We start from the raw sequence: 14,204 nt of genomic DNA on the forward strand, positions 1-14,204 counted from the left end.
TTTAGGGGAAGCAGAAAGTCTCCAGCACATTCTTTACCACGAAAAATGGGCACAGAGCGCCATCTGCCGGATAAATGAACTTCAGGCAAATGGCCATAACTCAAAACGAGAGGTGTTTTAAGCAGCTCGTTTCTTTTTTTTTTTTATAACTATTATTGAAGTATAATAGTTACAGGTGTATAACATATTGATTCAACAATTCTATACATTACTCAGTGCTAATCATGATCATTATAGTCACCATCTGTCATCATACAATGTTATTACAATATTATTGACTATATTCCCTATGCTGTACTTTTCATAGCCCTGACTTAGGTATTTTATACCTGGACTTTTGTACCTCTTAACCCCCCTCATCTATTTTGCCCATCCTCCCCACCAGTTTGTTCTCTGTACTTAAAAGTCTATTTGGATCTTTGTTTGTTTCTTTTTTTTTTTTTCATTTATTTTGTTTTTAGATTCCACATGTAAGGGAATTCATGTGGTATTTTTCCTTCTCTGTCTTATTTTACTTAAAGCTGCTCCACTCTCCACAATAGCTAAAACATGGAAAGAGCCTAAGTGTCCATCAACAGATGAATGGATCAAGAAGATGTGGTTTATCTATACCATGGAATACTACATGGAAATGAGAAACAATGAAATCTGGCCATGTGTAGCAACNAAGGAAGGAAGGAAGGAAGGAAGGAAGGAAGGAAGGAAGGAAGGGAGGAAGTCCTGTATATCTGGGTTGTTGAGGAAGCACCACTTAGCTGAAAGGAAGAGAAATGCTGTCTCCTAGGGTTCTTGTGTACAGTTGGACAGGTTGTGCACTTCGTGTCTTCCTAGACATGATTTATGTCCTGTCTATGTGAATGGCACCCCTAGGAACCACGTGGGGAGATTCAACTCCACCTTTAAAGCAGAGACCCTGCCTGTTCACTGCAAGTCTGCACACAAAACCCAGCACCATGCTCCATGACCAGTAGATTCAACTGGCTTTTAGAAGAAGGAATGCATATATTCAAATGATTTTTTAAATGTTTATTTATTTTGAAGGAGAGAGAGAGAGAGAGAGAGAGAGAGAATCCCAAGCAGGGTCCATGCTGTCAGCGCAGAGCTTAATGTGAGGCTTGATATCATGAACCATTGAGATCATGACCTGAGCCAAAATCGAGCCGGACGCTTAACTGACTCAGCCACCCAGGCCCCTTAAATGAATTTTCCATAAAGCTGTGGTAGTCAAAGAAATAGCCTCCTTTATGTTAGGGAGATTTTCATCTGTAGAACTGTGGTGAATAGTCAAAAATCATGTCTTTTCCTCCCTACAGGAATTCACTCATTTAACAGAATTGGCTAAAATGTCTACTATGGACACAAGTACCACCCTGGACGCTGAGGATACAGCAAAACAAAGACTTTGCTCTTATGAAGTTACATCCTGTGAAGCACAGACAATAAACAAATTAGCAAAATAAGTGTATTATATGACGTCAGATAGTAGGAACTGATGCGAAGCAAATTAATGACACGTTACGGGACAGAGGGAAACTGGGAACAATTTTACAAAAGCTGGTTAGGGCAGCACTCTGTGACTGAAGGATATTTAAGCATCGCTAAGTAAGCAAAGTGAGGAAGGAAGGTATGCAGATGTCCAGGTGGATAAATGCTTACCAGGCTGAGGGCAGAGCAAGTAGAAAGACCTCAGTGTGAGAATGAGTAAGCTCACTGTGCTTGAGCAAGAGCAGAAAGGCCAGCCGGAGTGAGCAGAAGGTGGGAGAAGAAAGATTCCTGGAAATTCTTGCATTCTGCCCTCCTCTTACTAGGTTCCATAGAAACCAGGAAGCCCTTCAGTTAAAAAATTAGTTGTTTTTAAAAAGTTACTCCTAGAGAGGCAAACCATGAGAGACTCTTGAATGCTGACAAAAACTGAGGACTGATGGATGTGGGGGGAGGGGGGTTGGGCATGGAGGAGGGCACTTGTGGGGATGAGCACTGAGTGCTATGTGGAAACTAATTTGACAATAAACTATTTGTAAAAAAAAAGAAAAAAAGAAAAAAAAAAAAGCTGCTCATTTCTTGTTAGCCACACCCCAAACATGAAGAAATAATTATACCCTTTTTTAAGGTACACTGATTTATATTTCCCCCTTAATAGATCATGGCAGTCTTTGTTAATAACATGGATTGAGTGCATGTTTTTTTAAATCTAAGCTTCTAAAAAATTATAGTATGAAAGCTTCCAAAACACAAGAGAGAATGGTACAATAAGCTCCCATATGTCCCCTTCCCTCATATTTAAAAATTGTGGACATTTTTCCACATTGGTTTCTCTATCTCCCCTTTTAACCTTGCTGAAGTAATTACAGTAAATATCAACTATCACAGATGTCTTCAAACTTCAGTATAAATCTATCTTAAAGATGTGACTTTTTTTTCATAAACACAATATCACTATCACACCTAACAAAATTGTTAATAATTCTTTGTTATTTTCTAATACCCACTCCACAGATTTCCCTGATGGTCTAAAAGAATATATTGGACCATTGGTTTGTTTTCATTAGAATCACAACAAGGATTCAATCCAATTAAATATGTTTAGAATCCATGAGTTCCTATGCATCTAAAGAAAAAAGAGAAAAACTGCCTCCTAGAAAGAAGGGGGAAAGGGAAGGAGATAAGGAAGAAAGGAGGAAGACAATGACAGAGAGGAGGGAAGGAACCATTTCTTATCAGATAATATTAAAGTCACTAAGCCACAAACTCCTAACTCTGAAAATTAGCAACTAAAGGAAAGAATTAAATACATATCTTGCCTTTCTTGAATGAACTGCACTTCAGTGTAAATGGAGCTCTATGTGATGAGGGACATTGTTCTGTACAGAAGAGTGCCATCTAGTAAAAGAGGAAGAAATGATAGAATTAGAAAATCTTCATTTTACCATGAGAAAAAAAGAAGCTGGGGAATTTGACTGAAGAGTGATCATCAGGCTCTCGTCACCTACTCTCATTCAGCAAAATTACTATCACTAAAGTTTTGTTTGTCTGATTTCCTTCTTAAGTTTATAGTCTGTTTATCATTTGTCTTTTTCAGTTTTAGACTTAGACCCCTGCTTTTTATTTTACAATATTATACAGTATCTATCAACTCCTTCACACTATAAATTATTCTTCTTCCTACTTTTTCTCATAGTTTCTATCTCCTGATCAATTCCCATTTTCTTTCTTCTCAAGAATACATTGGTAACTTTAAGTAAAATGTCTAACATTTTTTTGTAGGCAAGATTTACTGAATTCAGCTAACACCAGGAAATTACCTTACTTACACTTCGTCCATCTTCTTCCCAGTGGGTGTATGTTGTCCTATATTTGGCTAAGGTTTTAAATTTTATAATGGAAAATTTTAAATACATATAAAATAGAGACTAGTATAATGAGCTCCATGTACCCATCACCCAACTTCAACTATAACTAACAAACTCATGGTTGTGCTTGTTTCATCTATATCTTCACCTACTAGCCACTCACCCCCACCCTTCACAGTAGGTTAATCCAAGGCCTCAGACTATTTCATTTTTTGGCTCAGTTATTACTCACTGATGGAGCACCAGGCATTCTTCTCCTCTCCAGCCAGCAGGGGTGAACTCCAGTGACTATCCTCTCTGTAGGGGTTCATGGAGATGGTCAGAAAGAGATTCCATATCTGTGAAAATTTGTTTCATTTCCAAGCTGCCTATACCTTCCCTTCTGCCATTTGTCAAACTGAGGATTATTAGTGAGATTATCTCAAATTTTGTTCATCTTTTACCCTATGATGGTTCTGAGAAACAGTTGGATTCTGCATGGAATTTTGCTAATTCCCAGAAACCTTGGTCCCCCCTTTCATAGCCACCAGCCTGTGCCTCCTTTTGACTGCTTTTGGTAGGGTTGCCAGAAAAATACAGGACACCATGCAATATTTGGGAAATAATTATACTAAAAAAATAGCATTTACCTGACATTCAAATTTACTTGGCCATACTCTATATTTTTGTTTGCTAAATCTAAACATCTTAGTGTAATTTGCTGGCTTCACCTTTGGTGTGTTTGCTTGGTTGTTCTGTTGATGTATCTACATATTATTTCAACCTCTGGGTTTGCTGGCAGGAAGGTTTCTCTGCCACCTTAAACTGGAGACTCTAACATTTCATTAACATTAAAACATTTCATTCAATTCATACATATGTTTAATTTCATGCCTTGTTTAGTATATCAGATGCATTTAGAAAAAGCATATGCATAACATTTGAGTTTGTTTTTCTCTTTGCTAGAAATGTAATCAACATTTAGGTATATTAGAGAGAGCTAAATAAATAATGTCCCACTTTGTGGCCAGTGCACCAGGTACATCGTGAATGGCATTAATGATTTTGTTTCCATTTTTATTATCTTTAGACAAAGATATTCCTAACAAACTTCATCACCTAAAGTTTCAAGTGGTCAAGAAGTTCCTTCCCATTAGAAACCCCAGTATGAGCTCTGAAACTTCTTCCTGTCACAAAGAATGGGGTTTTGATTAATAACTAATCATGGAGAGAGTAGTGACAAACTCTGATTTGGGGTTCTTTGTCTAAATGTACAAGGATTGCTAAGAAACAAGCAAGTCCCTTTTTGGTGTCGTGCACACACTGTTGCATGATGGCTTGAATACAGACCATAGAATCTAGTTTTCACATTCAAGAGGTCTATTACAATGATTGGTGTGCTAGCAGAGTTTCTAAGAGGTTCGGGGAATTAGATTTGATGTCCCACAGCCGGAAGCAATGCAAACAGTCTCAAACACATATGCCACCACCACAGGGGAGACCCCACTGCTCCCACCACTTGCCTTGAGTTACTCATGAAGCTTAGATCAGATACCTCCTCTAAAGCTTCTGCAAGTGACCAAAGGCTCTATGACAGTCTGTTGGAAGAGGTCATGGAGAGGACATGGCTGCCAGTTGACCTGCAAGCTGGACTCGGGCAATAGGAAGCTCCTCACCACCCCCTTCCTTGTCCATGGAGAGTATTGTGTTCTACCCACCAATTTCACAGTGGGAATCATTTTCAAGGACCTGGCCTTGAGAGAGAAATGTGTTGTTGAGGTCACTTAGATGGTATAATGCAACTGAACTTTGTTAAGGCCTCTGTGTAAACTTTGAAGATGCTGAAGAGTAGGTGCAGAGACCTCCTCTTGCACTAAGTATAAACTTGCTACATAAATGCCCTTGCTTATTATGTAGGAAGCTTATTACTGTCACCTACCAATCTGAAATGCACTGCCTCTTTCTTCTGTCTCTCCCTGCCCTCCATGCAAGGCAGCCAGTTTCAGATTCCACTCTGAAACTCCCCAGGTTCTAAATCAACACTGACCCTGCCAGAAAAGTGAGTACTCATCCACTCTTTTCAAATCTCCCAAAGACTTGACCTCTTTTCAAATCTCGCACAGGCTCATTAGCTTGACAGATGCTACACATGTTTACATTAAAGCATGGGGCGCCAAGTCAATTCTACCTGGCTAAGCAGAAATTTGCAAAGTAGAGAACAACCCAATGGGCAGCGTATGAAAATGATTTCAGATAACATGACTCACAGGTGTTTACCACAGTTGTTCATTCACCATTCATTCGCCTCTTGCTCTTTCCTAAAAGAACCATGTTTTGTTCAAGTATACACTCTTCCCCGTGCCAACCATGTAATTCAGGAGCAGCAAAACCTATTCTTGGAGCAGAACCAGCTCCAAGGATGGATCTGGAGCAATCTAATCCAATCACAGTAATACTATCCCTTTTGCTAGTTACGGATTCAAGAATCCAGATTCATTTCAGAAAGCCCATGGGGAGCACCTGGGTGACTGGGTCAGATGAGCAGCCTTGATTTTGGCAATGGTAGTGATCCCAGAGTTGTACGATCAAGCCCTGAGTTGGGCTCCCCGCTAAGCATGGAGCCTGCTTAAGATTCTCATTCTCTCTCTCTCTCTCTCTCTCTCTCTCAAATACAAATAAAATAATCTTTGTATTTAAAAAACAAAGCCCATGATATTCTCCTGGAAATCATTAAAAGTCCTGGAATAGATAGGCCTTTAAATTGAGCTGGCTCAATTAGACCAAGAGAAGAATTTTTATTCATTGGGTGCTAATTGTCCTCTCTTTCCTGCTGTGTGAACCAGAACACCTTACTATTAACAGATATCTTAAAATCAAGAGGAAAGTCTCCCTAAGAACAAACTCAGAGGAAAAAGAGCAAAGAAAACCACCAAGAGATATAGCCAGAGGCCTGATCAGTCAGTATGTGTAGCTTACTTAGTATTTAATCTTTGCTTTGCTTTAGGGTTTCTATTACATTTAGGCAAAGCACCCTACCTAATATACATTTCTCTTGAGTGTGACTTTGGGTGGCTTCGATTTCAGGTGGACTCCTACCAAGAACTCCATGAGTGGTGACTACAGTCTGGGAAAGCTTATCTGAAGACTTCTCCCAGTCTCAGGAAGCTTGGACATATCCCACCTTACACCTCACCATATCTAACCTTTTGGACAAGAGACATAGTTAAGTCCACAGATTGCCATAGACTGACTCCGGCCCATTGTTCCCTGTCTGGACACAACTTCCTCGGCTATCTAGAAGAAATGACAGCCACACCTTGGAAAGTTCTTTTCCTGCAACTTCTGAACTGAAGATGCCTGTAAGATTCACTGTCCAACTGGTCAAGGGGGTCTCACAGCGAGGATGTCTATGTTTATAACTGCCAGAATACACAGAGCCCACGATTACCTATGCAGATGATAAATAAGAGCTGAACAATGCAAAGTCACACAAAGGTTTTGAAATGATATCCCTCAGCCGTATCAAAACCAAAGGCAGATAACTTCAAAACTGGTGGAAAACATGGGGGAGATTGCCTCTCATCCTAAAGTGGTGATTTAACCATCCATCTGACTTGTCAAGCCTTAGGTAGATGCCCAACCCCAGTAAACAAGGTGGCAGAGTACATTCTTGTCTAGGTGGAAGGTAAAATTCCTTTTCTACAACTTTACAGAGTTTGGAGGAAGTTCCCAGAATAACCCTCTGGTGTATCCAAGAGTCAGAGCTTCCCAAAGCCTTACTTGAATCTCATTGTGCTGCCCAACCCATTAGCTGACCCCAGCCTTCCTATCATGCCTTCTGGTTTACCCACAGATATTGAATCCCTGAGCTGCTTTGACAGTCACATTCATCACCCTTCCTCATCTTCCCTGCTTCAGATCACTCACTAAGAAGGTCTTGCTAATAACTCATTAATTCAGCAAAACTGTTGAACAATTCCTTTGTGCCTAGCAGTGTTCCAGGCATCTGGGTTACAGTATGGAAACAAAGCATAGAACTTGCCTTGCTGGAGCCTACATTTTCGAAAGAGAAGAACGATGATTAAAAGAAAATTACAATGCAAGGTCAAGAGCATCTAATCTTGCCTAAGAATAGCTTTCAGTTATTTTTAGAATAAAAGCAATACCACTTAACCTAACCAGTAAGGCCTCACATACCCAGGCCTCAGTGCCTCTCCAGCTTCATTCCATACCAAGGGTACCCTGCCTTGATTTCACCCTTAAATGGGTTTAACATTGGCACTGCCATCCCCCAACCATGAACTTTGCACACAGGCCTGAGACCCTGTTCACTTTTCTCTCTGCCTAGTTAACTCTTAAGCTTCCTTTAGAGCTCAAAAGAGGGTTGCTTCCTTAAAAAAGACTTCCTTGGCACCCTCTTCATAATTTTGCTTGAGTAAAATGAACTAGGGATTCGATTTGCTTTTGCTGACATCATATTCCCCATATTTGACACCATTGTCTGGTGCAAATTAGACAATAGATAAATACATGTTGATTAAGTGAGTTAATGAATTAACAGAGGATAGCTGATTTCCAAGTCAAAATCTGAAGGACAATAGGATTTAGAATAGTAACAAGAAGGTTTGGGCATCCCTTCGCTATTGCACTGAATTTGAGCAGAATTTAAAGAGGTAGTTTTTGGGGCGCCTGGGTGGCTCAGTCGGTTAGGCGTCCGGCTTTGGCTCAGGTCACGATCTCGCGGTTCATGCGTTCGAGCCCCGCATCAGGCTCTGTGCTGACAGCTAGCTCAGAGGCTGGAGCTTGTTTCAGATTCTGTGTCTCCCTCTGTCTCTGACCCTCCACTGCCCAAGCTGTCTCTCTCTCTCTCCCTCAGAAATAAAACATTAAAAAAAATTTTTTTAATAAATAAATAAAGAGGTAGCTTTCTTCAACCCAAATTTGCAGAAGCCATCTGTAGAAAAATGGCTATGTTAAAGTTTTACTGTCACAGGACCCGACCAAGACATAATGACCAAACAGCTGCCAAGTAGGGGAGGAAGGGGTGATGAATCTTTGCTGATCATTACAGCGTTTCCCTCTTGTGCTAACAGCAAGTCAGAACATGTCAAATCATTCCAACCATGCCCAGTTTGCATTTTTTAAAACACTCTGAGCCACTTCTTGAGGTTTTATCTCCAGTCTCTTTGGAATCATAATTTGGGTCACAGACTGCATCAGTGATGAATTTTGTGTGGCACATCCTAGAATGGTAGTTTATGAAAAAAACAATGTTGCTAAAGGCTCAAAAAAAATATATATATATACAAAGGATTTCATCCCTCAGGCACCCCACCTCTTGTCCCAAGTATAAGGAAGTAGATACTCTCTCCTTGTGAGGAAGCACCCTACAAAACTCTGAGACATCATGACCCACGTTGTCTTACCTGTAACTTTTGACATAGAGCCACCTGTCTGTCTAAGACCAATAGAAAGACTGCCCATCCAACTGACATAATTGTGAGAATGGATATTGTTTTGAGCCATGAAATTTGGAGGTAGCTGATTATCAGCAAAAGATGACTGATACAATTTTTTTAATGTTTCAAATTTTATTACATTGGTTATAATCCCCACAGCAAGATGACCAGTGACAACAAACAACTGCCAATGTGTATCAAATTTTGAAATTTGCATACTCTTAGACACAGAAATTTGGAATCTGTTTTATAAAAAGGCTTGCACATGTTTATTAAGATATGAGCACAAATATTTATTCTTTATTCTTGTAGTATTAAAAGGTTGGTGGGGTGCCTGGGTGGCTCAGTTGGTTAAGCATCTGATTTCGGCTCAAATCAAGATCTCAGAGCTCCTGAGTTCAAGCCCCTCATCCAGGCTCTGTGCTGACAGCTCAGATCCTAGAGCCTGCTTCAGATTCTGTGTCTTCCTTTCTCTCTGCCCCTCTCCCACTCACACTCTGTCTCTCAAGAATGAATAAATGTTAAAATCTTTTAATAAAAAATAAAAAGTTGGAAACAACTTAAATACTGAGGGGAATGTTTAAGTCACACATATTATACTGCACATTTAATGATGAAATGTTAAAAATATATCAAGTCAGGAGGCTAAAAGGTGCCTGCTATCACCATTCAACACTATTTGGAAGGTTCTAACCAATATAATGACATTTTAAAAATCATTTTTATAACTACTGAATGGATTGAACAAAACTGTCATGATTTGCAAATGATATGATTCTATAGTTTAAAAATCCAGTGCAATCAACTGAGACTATTAGAAATAGTAAGAGCTCAATAAGATGGCTAGATCTCAGAACATTTAAATTAGTATAACCAATAACTTTCCAATTCAACAATATCTAATTCGAAAATGTTTTAAAGATCTTATTTACAATGGCAACAAAAAAGAGTGAAAAGTTTTTTCCAACCTACTCATAGTGGTTGCCTCTGAGACAAGGGAACTTTCCGCAAGGAAGAGAATGAAGTAGCAGTCTCTCTTGTAATGTGATCGCCAGAATGAAGTACAAAAGCTAGTTAGCTAAACAGAAATGACCAACACCTACAAATGTAATTACAGATTGCAATGACTTTAGTCTGCCAGATCAGACGATTGGCTTATGTTGAAGAGCTAACTCATCCTTCTTTTTTTAAAAAACATAAGCTGCTATTTAAGTCCTCCTATCCTTGTATGGTTTCCTACTTAGACCTAAGTCTAAGACTTTACAGAGGTCATGTTAAATGTCTGATTATTTGGATCGGCCCACTCTGCAAACATGCTAAAATGATTTTTAATTCTGTCTTTCAATCCATTCTCTCTTCACATCATCTGCAAAGTTAACTTGTCTACAAAGTCCTTTTAAAATTGTGAATTACCAAGAGGTAATATGAGGGCAGATTAAAAATAAAAAGTTTCCCTCTTATTTTTTACCATTTTTAACACTATGCTTTCTACCTCAAACAATGTAAATTTTCCTTCCCTTTTTTTTTTTTTACAGGTTCTTAATGTTCCTACAAGTTCTTATCCACATGTTTTCAATTAGTTTTGTGAGCATCCTTCCATCTCTTAGGCAGTTGGGCTCTCTCTCTTCCCATCCTCCCTGTTTGCCCATATACATATTCTCTTGTTCTTCTAATTAAAATATTTGTTGTATCTTACTGCCAGGTTTTCATTTTTTGAGCATTGCATTTCCCTCCTGGGCTACCTCCATACTTCAGTCATTTGTTTATTCCATAAAAGATATATTTAGCCATTACTAGATGCTTGGCCATATAATAAGCAATGAGACATCAAAGATTAAAAGACACATTCTTCAAAATGTATTCTCTAAACAAACTGAGGACTGATAGATGTGGGGGGGAGGGGGGAGATGGGCATGGAGATGGGCATGGAGGAAGGCACTTGTGGGGATGAGCACTGGGTGTTATATGGAAACCAATTTGACAATAAACTATTTGTAAAAAAAAAAAATGTATTCTCTAATGGGAAAATAGACACATAAACAACTAAAACACAATGACTTTTGTTCAAGAAGGAGGAATATGCAAAGTGTCATGGAAGTGGAAGCATGCAAAGGAATTATGATATTGATGGCCCTCCAAATTTAACTCAAGTAAGGGAGGCAGTGAGGTCCCTGGGGCCGGGTCATTTGCAGTAATGTGCTGGAACTGACTCATATTGGCTCCAGAGCCACATCTCTTCCCAAGTCTGTCTTCAGTGACTGAAGGTTGGTAGTTGAAATTGGCCATGGAGGAAGTATTGACATGACATAAATTGGCAAATGATACAAGTGCACTTTTATTATATATATATATAAATATATATAAAATATATATATACCATTTATTATATATAATATAGATTATATTTTATTTATATATATATATATATATATATATATATATATACCATTTATACATATATAAATGGTTAGAGTCAGATTAGCTGGAAAGATAGAAAAAGGTAGCCAAGCACAGAAATGCTGATACCAAGATTTTAGCAACAGGTCCAAGGTTCCTGTTCTTTCCTCTCCGTGCTCTGCCCATGACCACCCTCTCTTTGTCACATTTCTCTGGACCTGATTTGCTTTTCTCCAACTGCTCCAAATGTTTTATGTCCTAGTTTCCTCCTATGAGTATTTCTTCTGATGTACCCAAAAAATCAATTCAAGTCTGAACTAATAATCCTTATCATTTTTGATACATTGAAATTATTTCCTGCATTTAAGCACAATTTCCCTGGCTACCTCTGCACAGAAATCTGAGAAAATTCACTTGTAAAAAGGACTTTTTCCAGAACCCCCTATTTGATAAATAATAGCTTAATTGGTCTGAACACTACTGAGGGAGATAAGAGAAAGTGGTGGACTCTGGGTGATTATACCACGACCTCTGAGATCCATCCAGAGAGTGATACACAATCAAAATGGGCATCTGGCCTCTGCTGTAATCTAAGTGAACTCATTACCTTTGGAGCATATCACTGACTAAAAATTGCCATGCAGTTATAAAATATACTATGTATATAAGTGAGGCATGCCAAACAGAATGCCTGGCATTAGCTCTTCTCCTGGTATCTGATATTACACTAATTTTCTGATGCTCATTTGTGCCCCTAGGCATTGAGAAATATTTTCTTTCTGTTTATAAATATGTCAAGTATTCCCGTCTGTTGCTTTGATCATGTACAGCTGTTAAGTTAGGGCTAGTTTCAGAAAATGGCACTATAGGGTGAAAAAGACTGCATTCAGACTTTATCAACCATCTGGAGTGGTGAACTGCTTTGATGTCCTAATATCTCTCTGATTTGATTTTTACAAAGTGGAAAAGTTTCTAGTAAAAAGTACATTACCATAGATGTTATTGAGAGATGCTCATAGCTCCAGAACTTTTGTGCTTACTGAAGAAATTTGTCTTTGCTGCAGCCATATTTACAGAATCATCAGGTCAAACTCCTTTACCCTGTTCAGTAAGGATGTACAAAAACTGTTTAAAAGACTTAACATTAGATCACAGCTGCACTTGATAGAATCTTCTAAACCCCAATATTTTTATTATTATTGAAGTGTGTTGGCATACAATATTATATTGGTTTCAGGTATACAGTATAGTGATTTGACACATATTCATTTCAAAGTGATCACCATGATGAATCTAGCTGCAATCTGTCATCATACAAACTTATTACAATCTTATTAACTATGTTTTCTGTGCTGTCCACTGTATCCCCATGTCCTATTCCACCCCATTCTTTATTTCATATCAGCTAGGGAAACTTCTTTGGGAAGGTCCAGGGTGTACACTCTGTAGAGTCTTCCACAGTAAGATTGATACTACCTATCACCCAAAAACTCTGATTCTGCCTAACAGAAATGAAACCTATAGTGTGGTACTATTAACTTAAGTAAGGATACCACATACTCCACCACCACCTGCCCCCCTACCCCAAATCTTGAGACTACTTCATCAGAGGAACACAACCAGAATTACAATGATACATTAGTGAATGGTTTCAGTTCTTTCCCTTAATAATGCAAATGCACTCCCAGAGATTACCTCTTAAGAAATACAATTATGTTTTACATGTACATAATGTCATTAAAGTAAACATGTAATTTAAAAAATAGCTCTTTATGTATGTAATTTTAAAGAAGTAAAGTTGCCAAGCAGTATGCCTTGATGTATCCTTGGTCCTGATATTTCACAATATTATCTTACTTGCAAGATGTTTATGTATATTCTGATCACCATGTGTTAATGGTATAGCTTTTTACAGACATAATAAATATGTAATTGCCTAGAATAATCTATGATTTGGAATGTTTTCAACTTCATGTAATAGAAATACTTACTCAACTAGCTTAAAGAAACAGGAAAATCAACTATCTCACATGACAAGTGCTGAGGTTGAACAGATCCAAAATTGGTTTATTCAAGTAATGTCATAAACACCCAAATTCTTTTTATCTTTCTTTTTTGCATCATTTATGTCAGCTGTGTCTCTGCCATCTCTCCTCATGATAGATGGCTGCTACTGTTCTCGTCATTACATCCACAAAAAGCAGTATCTAGCAAAGATCTATCCTTTCCTTATGTTTCTTTATAAGAATGAGAAAATATTTTCCAAAAGTTTCCATCCAGCTACCTTTCATATATCACTGGCTCTAACCAAAAGTAGTCACTGGATCAGGGAATGGGACTATCAAGCTAAGCCTAGATTCTCTCAGATTCACTCTTGGGTCATATGAGGGAGACAGTCCTGGAACACAAAATCAGGATCTCCCAGCAAGGAAAAAGATTACACTGACTCAGTAAGCCTCTTCAGCAATGCAGTTGCCCAAGATTCTATCCTGTTGCTTGCTATTTTCACTATTCAGACTGTATGATTTTACATATTTCTCTGCTACCTGTTTACCAATGACTCTCAAATTTACACCTACAGCCCACAATTATAGCCCTTGCTTTAGACTCCAAATTCAAACTCCCAAATATTTTGGATTCTACAAACTTAACATATACATGGAACTAGTTATTGTTTCTCCTAAATGTGGTCTACATTCAATATTCTTTATCACAACTAATAAATTAACTATGTAGCCAGACTACCAAGCTAGATAACTCAATACCATTCTTAATTTCTCTCTCTTCTTTTTAAACATTCATTTGATTTCCAAGGGATACCTGGCTAGCTCAGTCAGTAAGAGCAGGTGACTCTTGATCTTAGTGCTGTGAGTTCAAGCCCCATGTTGGATTTGTGAATTCATTTGATTTCCAAATAATGCTGATTCAATTTCCTAAATGGTCCCCAAATAAGGCCTCTTCTACATAGCCTCCAATTTGTTCTGCATGACTCAAGTTTTTCCCTATCCATTTCCACCTC

At 38.4% G+C, this 14,204-nt stretch overlaps 1 long non-coding RNA gene across 1 annotated transcript in view; it reads right to left on the minus strand.

Annotated features, from left to right (window-relative positions):
- Positions 1-2,801: 2,801 nt before the first annotated feature.
- LOC120245203 overlaps positions 2,802-14,204 on the minus strand; it is a 75,682-nt gene continuing 64,279 nt past the window's right edge. The window contains exons 3-4 of the long non-coding RNA XR_005531728.1: positions 3,583-3,647; positions 2,802-2,880 (exon numbers count right to left, since the gene is read on the minus strand). This is a non-coding gene — a long non-coding RNA (uncharacterized LOC120245203). The remainder of the gene's footprint in view (positions 2,881-3,582; positions 3,648-14,204) is intronic.

The sequence above is a fragment of the Hyaena hyaena genome, unplaced genomic scaffold (genome assembly GCF_003009895.1).
Source record: "Hyaena hyaena isolate Hyena2069 unplaced genomic scaffold, ASM300989v1 scaffold_408, whole genome shotgun sequence".
Classification (NCBI taxonomy): domain Eukaryota; kingdom Metazoa; phylum Chordata; class Mammalia; order Carnivora; family Hyaenidae; genus Hyaena; species Hyaena hyaena.